Source organism: Ornithodoros turicata, chromosome 3, assembly GCF_037126465.1.
Source record: "Ornithodoros turicata isolate Travis chromosome 3, ASM3712646v1, whole genome shotgun sequence".
Taxonomy (NCBI): domain Eukaryota; kingdom Metazoa; phylum Arthropoda; class Arachnida; order Ixodida; family Argasidae; genus Ornithodoros; species Ornithodoros turicata.
This window is the reverse complement of record NC_088203.1, coordinates 3801192-3813535: the sequence shown is the minus strand read 5'-3', so window position 1 is coordinate 3813535 and position 12344 is coordinate 3801192. Positions and strand designations below refer to the sequence as shown.

At 44.9% G+C, this 12344-nt stretch overlaps 1 protein-coding gene across 1 annotated transcript in view; it reads right to left on the bottom strand.

The window, feature by feature from the left end:
* The window catches only part of LOC135387849 (uncharacterized), a 383829-nt gene that overhangs the window by 370708 nt on the left and 777 nt on the right, over nucleotides 1-12344 (bottom strand). The window lies entirely within an intron of this gene.

Here is a 12344-nt window from a genome sequence, read left to right as displayed (position 1 = left end):
ACTTCCCACTTAGCTATGTCCTCATTTCATTATTTCATTCATTTCCTAATGTTGAACGGATGGCTAAGCTTCCACCATCTTCAACAATGTCATCGTTTCCTTCTTTGCTTTTCTCTTCTTCTAATTTTATTCTCAGTTTAAGCCAGAACTGCATCGTGATTCGACAGCCGCGTGCTTCCGATGTATTAACGTATAAACTATGCCCGGCATTTCGTCTTCTTTTTCTGCTTCTTCGCTGACGAAGTATAGAAAAAGAATGAACGAGTCGCATTGCTATTTGTCCTCCGTCCGCACGAAACCAGCGACAAAGAAGAAGAGAAACTTCGTCCCCCCCCCACACACACACAAAAAGAAAAATGCAAAAAAAAGGAAAGAAAATACTCTGCGGACCCGGATATTTAAAAACGGGAAAACGAATGCTCGATAAAGGGTGAAAGGGAGGACGGTTTTCCCATCCAATATAGGGGCAAAACTTGAATGAAGGGGGAAAAAAAAAAAAAAGAAAGAAAGAGAGAACTAAAAGAATACTTTCAAACCTCGAGAAGTTGGCTTCCTTTCATTTGGTTGGCAAACAAATCTGTTGGCATCAATGTCGAGAAAAGAAGAACTTAACAATATATATATATATGTGTGTATGTGTGTGTGTGTGTGTGTGTGTGTGTGGTGCGTTCATTCCTAGTTTATTCCCATTTATTCTTTTTATGTACTATATTCGTTCGAGTGTATGAAAAAGAGGGCGATACGAGGAATCGGGTGATAGTTGCTTACGGGCGCGCATATTCCTTCTCGAAGCGTAGACGCCACAATTTGAATTTATCTCCGACGGCGCGTTCGAAGAACGAAGTAATTTCTTTTTTTTGGGGGGGGGAAAAAAAAGGAAAACGATTGACTCTCTTTTCTGGAGGGCTTTCTGCTTTATATCGCGCATCTCTCGAAGTGATGTACTATATCGAAATGTTTCACGAAAAATGAGACGTCGAAATGGAAATGCGGAACAGAGAACCATAGCGAAATGAAGTACTGAACGTAATATGAGAAATGTTCAGCTTTGACTGTAAGAAACAAGCCTGTGACGTGTGTTTACGTTACATAAACTTTGTCGCGACTTTTACATACCGACACGTTTCTTCCCTCTATTACCATCATCGTAGAACGCGCCGATGATATTCTACAGCTAGCATTTTTCTACAACTTTCTAACACCCGTGACACACGGGCTAGCTAGAACTCCTTTGCGCTCCTTTACTGCTTTGAAGGACACACTCTTAAAAATGAACTTCACCGCATAGCACGCTCCTAGCCAACCATCATCTCGAATGATATCGTTATCAGCCCTGATTTGTTGAAAACCGGGGGCGTACGCCTTTTTTGTGACACTTATGCTGTTCATAATTGTAACAAAAAATGTGTACGCCCCCCGTTTTCAACAAATCAGGGCCGATAACGATATCATTCGAGATGATGGTTGGCTAGGAGCGTGCTATGCGGTGAAGCTCATTTTTAAGAGTGCACCTTGATGAAAGGAGGCCGCGCCGGTGACACACGACAGTGCCCTTTCCCTTTCGCTCTGTAGCGCCATCTGAAATGTTGCTATAGTCAGCGACAACTTAAGTCCTACAATTGGGACCGTCCACTCATCCGTGGAAGGCTCCAGCGATTGGCTACCAGCCTTTGCATGACGCCTCCGCTTTGCGATGTAGTGCCGGTGCTCTCGCTCCCTCACAGTCATACCTGGGTAAATTATTTCTAAAATGTCATTAAATTACATTACTCATTACTCCAGTTAGAATTCAATTAAATTACATTGCTCATTACTGCAACTGAAATGTAATAAAGATAAAATGGTTAAAAAGCAAGCGAGCTGGTGGCTAAGATCCATGACGAAAACCCGAGACTGGGAAAAAGAGGAAAAACAGATGACACAACACAAAGTCTCAAAATTGAGACTTTGTGAGTTGACATTAACTTGTGAGTTGACTTTGTGAGTGACATTAACAATTTTGAGACTTTGTGTTGTGTCTTCTGTTTTTCGTCTTTTTCCCAGTCTCGGGTTTTCGTCATGGATGTAATAAAATTACATTACAATTATTACGAAAAAGCAATGACATTACAAAGTCATTACTTTGCCCTTATTGGCATACCTATGTTCCCGAGTTTCGTGGAAGGCACAAGCGACAAAAACAGAAAAGTTGACGAAACTTGCCTTCCCCGAAATTCGGGGAAATGTATGCTGACCATATAACAACAGTTAGAATATACTCTTTTATTTGTCTCTTGTACATGTCAGGCTAGTGTGCCACGTATGATGTATCGTTCCACAATGTAGAGACGAAGGTGGACACAAAGTATCACGACAACAGGAAGATTGTCTGGAGGATGGGGCCCGCAAACAATGATTCTCCAAGGCTACAAACCGTCGACCTGAAGAACGTTTGTTAGTGTTGTGTTAGTGTTGTGTTAGTGTTGTGTTAGTGTTGTGTTAGTGTTGTGTTAGTGTTGTGTTAGTGTTGTGTTAGTTAACTGTCTCGTCGAAGGGAATTGACGTTCCCCGTGCCGATTGAGTGCGTCACCGTTCATAGTGGGCGTTGGAATTCTTTTAACTCGCCGGTCCCCAACTCTCTGCCAAGTGCAAACACAGAACACACACTCCATTCTTTTGTAAAAAGTAATGAGTAATGTCGTTAAAATTACTGCCCAGATGTAATTAAATTACATTACAATAATGAATAAAGTAATGCGTTACATTACAAACTACCAGGAAAATAATTCAATACAGTAATTTCATTACAGTAATGACATTACTACCCAGGTATATGCCCCCAGTCCCCATTTGGCCGCGCCGCACTCCATTCGCGCGCGCGCGGAGCGATTCTTGTGCGGGGGGCGGGGTCAAGTGTATGACTTATATGTTGTCACTGACTATAATTACAAAATTAGTGCAAAATGGCTTTATAACTTCACCCGTTCAATAATTAAAATCTTCAAGTCGCGCGTTCTTATTTTAAATTGCTCCTGTCTAATAATCGCCGGCCGGTTCTAATGTGCCAGGCTACGCCTTTTCGCCAGTCAAGGAGATGAGCCACCTCCTCTTCCGCAAAGGCACGCTTGCGAAATGGGGTATCTTCTTTGTCGTGTGTCAAACGCCTTTCGGAAGGGTGTCCTTCCCTGGAAAGGCCTTTTGACTGCCCGTGTGTCAGGCGTAAGACTGTACTATAAGGATCGTGCGCATAAGTTCGGAGAAGAATTGTCTTCGAAAAGAAAACAAGTCATGTTAAGAAAAGAACCTTCATACTAAACCCCCTGTCCTCCACTCCTCCATGCTGTCCTCTCTCCATCTGTGCACGTCTGTACGCCGCTCATAGCCACAGTTGCTTCGCGGCGCTAACACGGAATAGAAAAAACCATACGTCAAAATACCCGTAAAACATTATGCTTCGTAAAAAAATAGAGGAAGAAAAAGGGAAGTACTGATGTCCTATTTACTTACGCGGTGTTGTACTATGACGTATCATCCCCCAGGCAGCACACGACATCGGGCCGATATCGGCAGTAAGTTGGGCATATCGGCCCAACATATCCCAGACATTGCCAACTTGTGACCGATGTACGGCGGAAGTTGGCAATGTGGGCTCGATGTTGGTGGAAAAAACGTGACATCTAGTCGACACTGCCAACTTGCGACCGATATCACTCTGAAATTGGCAATGTCGGCTCGATGTTGACCGAAACAAGCGATATGTAGCCGACAATGCCAACTTGCGATCGATATCACTCTGAAGTTGGCAATGTCGGCTCGGTGTTAACCGAAACAAGCGACATGTAGCCGACAATGCCAACTTGCGACCGATATCACGTTGAAGTTGGCAATGTCGGCTCGGTGTTAACCGAAACAAGCGACATGTAGCCGACAATGCCAACTTGCGATCGATATCCCGTTGAAGTTGGCAATGTCGGCTCGGTGTTAACCGAAACAAGCGATATGTAGCCGACAATGCCAACTTGCGATCGATATCACTCTGAAGTTGGCAATGTCGGCTCGGTGTTAACCGAAACAAGCGACATGTAGCCGACAATGCCAACTTGCGACCGATATCACGTTGAAGTTGGCAATGTCGGCTCGGTGTTAACCGAAACAAGCGACATGTAGCCGACAATGCCAACTTGCGACCGATATCACTCTGAAGTTGGCAATGTCGGCTCGGTGTTAACCGAAACAAGCGACATGTAGCCGACAATGCCAACTTGCGACCGATATCGCGTTGAAGTTGGCAATGTCGGCTCGGTGTTAACTGAAACAAGCGACATGTAGTCGACAATGCCATCTTGCGATCGATATCACTCTGAAGTTGGCAATGTTTGCTCGGTGTTAACCGAAACAAGCGACATGTAGCCGACAATGCCAACTTGCGACCGATATCACGTTGAAGTTGGCAATGTCGGCTCGGTGTTAACCAAAACAAGCGACATGTAGCCGACAATGCCAACTTGCGATCGATATCACTCTGAAGTTGGCAATGTCGGCTTTAAAACAAACGTCGGCACAATTCCCTGTGAAGTGGACCAAGGACGCACCTCCCCCCCCTCCCCCACGTGATACTTGTGACGTTGCCCGCCACAACCACAATCACTACATAGCACGCTATCTGATTATTATAACAGCATGTCGTACACACGACTATCACCCTACAGCTACTCTTTCACTTTCATGCTGGTCACCCTTTCGTCCGCACTACATTGTTTCCTCTTCATCACGTCCTCACAGAGATCACTCTTATACTTGTCAGTGTCAGCAAAACCGCCTGCCATTACCGAACTCCCCGTCGGCAATGCGCGACATTCCATCCACAGCCCTGCCTACGGCCCATTCTATTCGGGAAAACCATTTTCCATTAATTTCCCCCGGAGCCATTGGCAGGCGGTACGTGGCGCCCCCTACGAGGAATTTAATTGTCCCTATATCAAAATCGTTTTGAATAGTAGCGCCGCGCACGATATATTGACGCAGAGTGGGGAAGTTTGGCGTACCAGCGCTAATACAACGGGCCCTATAGAGCTTATGTCCGTAGGGCATTGCTGCGTCAACTATTTTCGACACCCCTGCGGCTTCCGAAGACGCTAATCGAGATAGAAACACGTTGTTCGAAGCGCTTTCTGCACTTCGATATTTTATAGTAGAATACCGACTTTTATTAACATATCGTAATGCCATAAGAGGAAATCATGAGGCTATCCCCGGCTTAATGAAACTTGAGGCACCTGCATCCACTGTCGGTGTGCGACATACAAGAACTTGGAAGGTCGTTCTCCAGAACCAACTACGGTGACCAGCGTTTATCGTATCGTGGTTCAGTCGTACTAAATATGTTTCCGGTACTTTGCGGCGCCACTGTTAAAGAAATCCGCCAGTATATATTTTCTAGGTCCGTGTAATTTTTGTAGCAATACATTTGCATTGTATTACTATTATGGGTTACCATTCCGTTCCACGTTGTACTTGTTACTGTATCTTGGTTCATATATCGGCATCGAAGATCCATATCCTTTTATTTGTACATTTAGCATGTGAATTGTACTAGTATTGTTTTTTATTTACTGCCCACTGCCATTGAGGGGCCTGGAGCCTCGTCAACCTGCATGCGGCAGCGTTTTGTTCCAGATGTTTCACATTATACTTACAATGTAAAGAATAAATTAAATGAAAATAGTTTAAACATAAAAATAAATAAAAAAAACAGAGATAGGGCCACTTGGGTTTGAGGCGTACTGTATGCAAACGCACTGTACAGTGTTGTTAACCTGTAGCACTTTTAAGAGAAACTAAAAAAAAAAAGACTGAGTTAAATTTACCCACAACCTCACGTCGCACTTTATGTTGGAAAAACAAAAACCGGAATGTAACACTCTTCGTGCGTTAGGCGAGACGCCTTGGGATGAACAAGCGGGCATGTTTTCAACTAATCCTGGTCGTAGCTGATGATAACATTTACATTACATTTTCTCCGACGACAGTTAATACGCGCCAGAATCCAGCTAATTATCGATTTTCGTCTCTTGACTTTGTCTTATTCAAAGTCATACGGGAAGACGCTAGTAAGAATTGTTTTCAACCAATCTGTCTATCCTAAAAAGGGGCGAGCGCAACAAGCAGTTCACTCAAACACGAAACACACGGTATAATATTCCACTACACACATCCTTCACGCGCGACAACGAACATAACCAGAGCCTCCCATTCATCGGTTAATACGTATCGCCATCGCACATGTCGACTGCAGCGACACCCGGCGGGAAGAAATCGCTGTCGAATAACTCCATTAATAACCATGCTGACGTGGATCCAGCTGCGATTGCGACACGTACCATTACACCACGGCTCCCCGTCATGAATGATTCGTGTGAGATGTGTTGCAGACGATCCCACGAGCATTAGCAGACGACATCTGGTTGGAATTCTTTGTAACCCTAATTCGCGCAGATCATCTTCCTGTCAGTTATTTTTTCTCATTTTCGTTTGTTTCGAGGGAGAAGTTCAATGCCTCCGGTCTAAGTGGATATAGAAAATAATAAATAAGGAAATCATTTTGGGGAATTCACCCGAATTGAGAGGGTGGACGTGTTGCACAATTCATTCTTTCCGATTCTTGGATTTGTCTTTTATAGTAGCGCACGTAAACAGTTGATGTTTACCTAAACAAAGTTAGAACTCTCACTAACGGTATCCGTTATCGGTTCCAAGGCGGGTTTACCCGTAAATCCAGAAATTATCATTAAATAACCGGCTAACTAATTACCCATTACTATTCTTGACTTTATACTTCATCGTTTATCTTTTTTTATATTTTCGATAACCTTCTTACACTGTGTTCATTAGCCAGAGCGTAGCCAGAAATATGCCTTGGAAGAGGTTCTATGGGTGTGTTACACAGGACGGATATTTCACCCCGTTTTCCTCTTGGACCCCGGATCCCCCCACCCTCTTGCAACGTCAATGCGTTCATTCGTGCATGAGGTACTTTGCACACTCCTCAGTCGGTGTCGTATGGTGTCCTAAGTGTTTGACCTTCTATGAGACCAGGATAAAACATACTCCATTCATCTTTTCGCGAGTGATATTATGCTTACACCTTCAATACCAGGCAGCACTGTTGTTCACCACCAAGAAGAGGAAGGAGAATACAAAGTAGCTCACGCACTGCTGCTGCTGAAAAAAGCACCTCTCCCACTATCTATACTCTCATCCAGCACTGCATCCCAAGCAGAAGCACTCAGAAGCAAGTCAGAAAGCGAGACAAGATACGACCGAAGCAGTCAATTCGCACTGTGTGATGCAAGGGAGGAGCTTCTACTTTATTTTCCAATATGAACGATGATCCCCTACAAAGCTCCTTATTCTTCGGCTTCCACGTTAGATGGTGATCGCGCTCCCGGAACGCATCAATTATTCCCTCTGATGGTCGACGGACACGTGGCGAGGCTCTCACGCGTCTGAGGAGAGGGGAACTTCCCTTTCCCCAAAACGAAGAAGGGGGCAGACGAGCACGGATCGAATGGTTGGAAAGCTGTGGGGAAAAATATGGCACACCAAGGAGATGATTGAGTTGGCAATGTCTGCCTTTCTAAGCCGGAAAGCAATCTGGGAGGCGCAAGTCGACATTGGTTGCGCATAAATTGTTCAAAACGCGTTCGTTCGCATATTCGTTATAAGCGAATCATCGTTGTAAGCGGAACGTAGATCGTTACTCGTATCCGTGTTCCTGTAAGTAGTACACTCTTAAAACAAAACTTCATCATATAGCACGCTGAAGGCTAAGTGTTGCAGCGGATGATACAGAATCACTCCTGTTTCGTGGAAAGCCCGCGCGGCGTACTCCTTTTTGTGACACTTACGCAGAAATGATAGTCGTCACAAAACGATGCCCCTCGTTTTCGACAAACCATGGAAGCGAACGTTGTCATTTGGGATGACGGTTGACGAAGAGCGAGTTATTCGCTGAAGTGTTACTTTTTAGTTACTAGTTTTTTTAGTTACTTTTTGTTGATGTTTGTATAGTGCTTCTCAATCACGGATCCCCAGAGCCCCTTCAATGGCTCTCTCTTATTGGTTAAGTATTGAAACTGTCTTCGTTTTAGAATTTGTCTCCTCTTAACCAAACAAGATATATCTCACAAACTCAACAATAATGTCAAAGGGCTGCTTCTTGGGGGTTCAGCGCGCCCTCGAGTGGGAGGGAACGACAGGACAATGCGGTATGGTACGCTTCAGGAATCAAAGACAGGACCCCTCGAAGCCTCTAGGGATCCCCGGGGGGGCAGAGCGAGAACATAGCCGGTAAGATTTAGCTCTTCAGACCCGGAACACTGTTGGCGGACTGAAAAAAATCCATTCCAAGACACCAAATCGGGCCCATACACACTCTAAGAAAAAAAGGAGTACTTTTACTCCTTTTGGGGAGTAATTGCATTGCCACAAAAAATAGTCCCTTTCGGGAGTAAATGCACGGGAGTAAATGAATGTCACAGAGTGAAGACCGCATTTCACGCGCTGTCGTAAGAGTCCCAGGTACATAATTTGTGCGCATGCATGAAAATACTTTGAGGCAAACCGTCAACCGTGATATATCGAGTGATATAAAATCTTGCGCCATACTAGGGCACAATTTGCGAAGAAAGATGCGCTAACTGTTTCTTACTCTGTGTGGCTGGAAAATTGCTACGTTGTCTGAGTTATACAGCCTTATGCCCTTCAAATTGACCAAGGGCACATATTTACGGTGACTGTTGCATTCAGGAGACCATTCGTGAAGTTTAGTGCCAATTTGCTGTCCTGGGGAGTAAATGTCGGGACTAAATGTTGGGTTAGGGGAGTAAAATGGGGAGTAATTGCAGACTAGGGGAGTAGAAGCTGCAATTACTCCCCGTTTTACTCCTTTTTTTCTTAAAGTGCATAAGAGCGGTCCTGCTCATCGCAAAGTCATAAAATAATCCACTGAGAAAACGAAATAGGGCACAAAAAAAAAAAAAGAAATACACGCCGATAATGTGCGTCTTTAAAGGAAAGCTTCCCATAAATCCCCAATTCTGCCTGGAGAATTACACCAGTCACTATACACAGCATGATTTCGAGATAGTTGATGGTCTTTCCTGGAAATTCTCTGCCTCTTTCACACGCGAACCGACAGCCATTTCACGTCGTCAATCATGCCAGCGACGAGCAACTTCACGCCGTTCGCTTTTTTTGCCGCTTTTCGTGTCCGGGCAGCGCTTTTATTGGCGAAAAGCGCCTCTCGGTACAAATGGATGATATAGGAGCGCATCCAGCTTATAGGGACAGCCTACGACACAAGCCGTTGTCTCTGCTTCGATGATACTGCAAAGATGTCTCGCATTTGTCTCCATTACGAACTTCGAAAGACATTTTGTGGACTTTCCGCTATGTCGAATGTCTGTCTGTTTCTTCTCTGTTTTGAGTGTCTTTATGCATATTTTGAGTGTGCCTTACTTTGAATGAGAAGTGATCAATATAGCGCTCGAACCTTCGATGAACAGCTTAAACGGATTTTTGTGTGTTGAGCACGCAGACAACGCTACTGAACGCCTCTAAGTTCAAGGGCAACTCACGCATGCGCACAAGAAATTAGGAAAAAAAAACTGAGGGCCTTGATTACGACTGTACAGGTGTCCATAGTCTGCACTCACCGAACAAAATGATGCACCTCTCAGTAACCTATTCTGAATACGTTGACATCATGCGCTCGACCATTTCGGATTATTCCGTTCTCTTCCCGAGAAGAATACCGATGAATCAATTAATCGATACATCCGCCTTTCGAAATGCTTTACGCAACCGCTAACACACTTCTCGACTGCGCACAAAGAAAGCCCCGAGCACAAGGGCTAACAATTACTTTAAGCTACTATGTTTTGACGTCATAATTATTGCTCACAACACTCTCACAGCAGAAGTCTGCAACGTGCACAGAAGACGGCCTTCCAGAAGTAAGGAATTATAGTTTGGCCGGCAATGACGGGAAAAACGAAAACAACTGCGTATGCTATCATTAGAGAAACGAAAAGGGGCGTTTTAATCGATTTTCGATTTCCACAACAGGAAATTGCGCTTTCACGCCTGCGGACCGTACGCTGAACGCTAGCTGTCAAAACAATGGCGAGTGAAAGTTGTCATTTACGAATACGATGAAGGGGGTCTCACACGGGTTCGTTTTAGCGTTAATGGGGCGCTAAACACCACATGCTTCGCAGTTGTTTTCAACGGACCAAATAACACGTATATGCGTCTGACGCCAGTCGGGCATCTGTGAAGCCGACTGACAAACCCCTATCTCCTTGTACGGGGGATAGGTGGAGAAACAGTGTGTATTCACACGAACTATATCCTCACGGAAGATTCTAGTGGAAGGAAAAGCAAAAACACTGATTACAAAGACGAAGTTCCGTCCAGTGTTATGTGAGCATTCACACGGTGCGGAATAATGGGAGTGGCGTACTGCGCACTTAGCAGACGACACTTCGCAGACGACACCGTCAGCGTCTTTTCCTGTCGTCTACTACAGAACATCTTGTGGCTGTGTTGCAGGATATTCCCCACGGTTAGCAGATGTACGTGAACACTGGACGTTGAGCGCTCGCGCTCAGAAAGCTATGACGTTTTCCGCGTCTTTTGCTTCTGCCGGGAATGTCGCTCCTGTGAATACACGGACATCTACATGCACGAGAGCAGTTCTCGCTTCGCTTCTACAGCAAAACATCATTGCTTTATACCGCGCGTCGTGTGAACCTATATAACCACTTGTCTTCTAAACGCTCCTGTTCACATGAATACAAAGTTTACGCCCCCGTCAGCATTTTTAAGGTCGGTTCTATTCCAGTAATAAGAGCTGCACCTCGAATCATTTGTATACAGAGCATTAGTGTGGAAGTCTCAACAACCTCGGCGCGTCGAATCATTCTCGGTCGTTTCGTCTCGTTGGTAGCGTGCCGGTCTCCGGAGCTCAATATTGCGAGTGTCCTCCGTTCGAGCGCGTTAACATAACGTCACTGATATCACGGGAAAGTCAGTGACTGACGCGATGACATCACGTCATCCTGACAGACTGCATGAGCAACTTTACCGTAACACTGCTCGCAACGTCATTTGTCGGAGACGACTTTTTGGGGCCCATGTTGAAGGGCACCAGCTGATCGAGATCATCCGCAATAAAAAAAACCTGGGTCACGTTCAGCATGACGTCACACATTTAGGATCACTCGCTTTACGGGCAATATTGCTTCGTGTTATAATGGGTATTATCATTAACAGCGTTACTATGACATGGTGATATCACGAGACCTGTGCTTAACACCAGTGTTGACCCCGAACTAGCTCTGGTCCTCCCAACATCCATGCCACGGCAGATTACGTCATTGTTTCACAGGCTCCGGCTCAATGTACCATACAGTGCAAGACTCCTGTACAGGCTTGGGAAGGCGGACTCTCCTAATTGTCCAGTCTGTGGCTCAATCGAAGACGTCGAACATATTATAGTTACGTGCCCAAGATACTCTGAGTGTCGTGACAGACTTGTAGCCGCGTTAGGCCGAGTTGACAATCGACCCTTCGGAGTGCAGAAGGTGCTGGGCCCATGGCCAATGAGCACTCAACTGCCAGCTTTGTGAGCCGTTACACAGTTTTTAAGGGACACCAAGCTGTTAGATGGGCTATCACCCTGTCTGTGGCGTTCGTCGCCGCTTCGCGACATCTCCAGTGGGTGATGGTGGATGTGTCTGGAATTCCTTTCCTTAGGTGATCTGGGGTAGCCGGCCCTCGTGATGAGGGCTACAATCCCCATTTTTTTCTTTCTTTCAATCAATCAATCAATCAACACCAGTGTACGGCTCGCGGAGAGCGACAGGAATAATCCTGCTTTATATGCTCGTAATTTGATACCACTTCGACTGAAATGAGCAAAAATAAACTAGCCGTAAAATGAACAGTTATAATACTAATAGAGTGACGACAAAATACGCACGTACTATCTCATTCACAAAATATCACTAAAAATCGTAATGAACTGATGGTGCATAATATCGTCATTATCTAGCTATTTGTACACCTCTAGTTGTCGGCTGCTCAGGAGGAATGCTCGTACATCGTGGGCTGACTTCGCAGGGAATACTGCCAATTAGCTCTTCAGCGTCCGATGAAACAGCAAACAAATAACCCCGTAAAAAATGCGGATAACCCTAAAAGAAAACGCTGAAATAGCAATAACACTAACTGTAGGCACTCACAAAAAACTGCCTGTACCAAAATAAACAGGATCTAAATACATGCAATAGAAGAAAGCT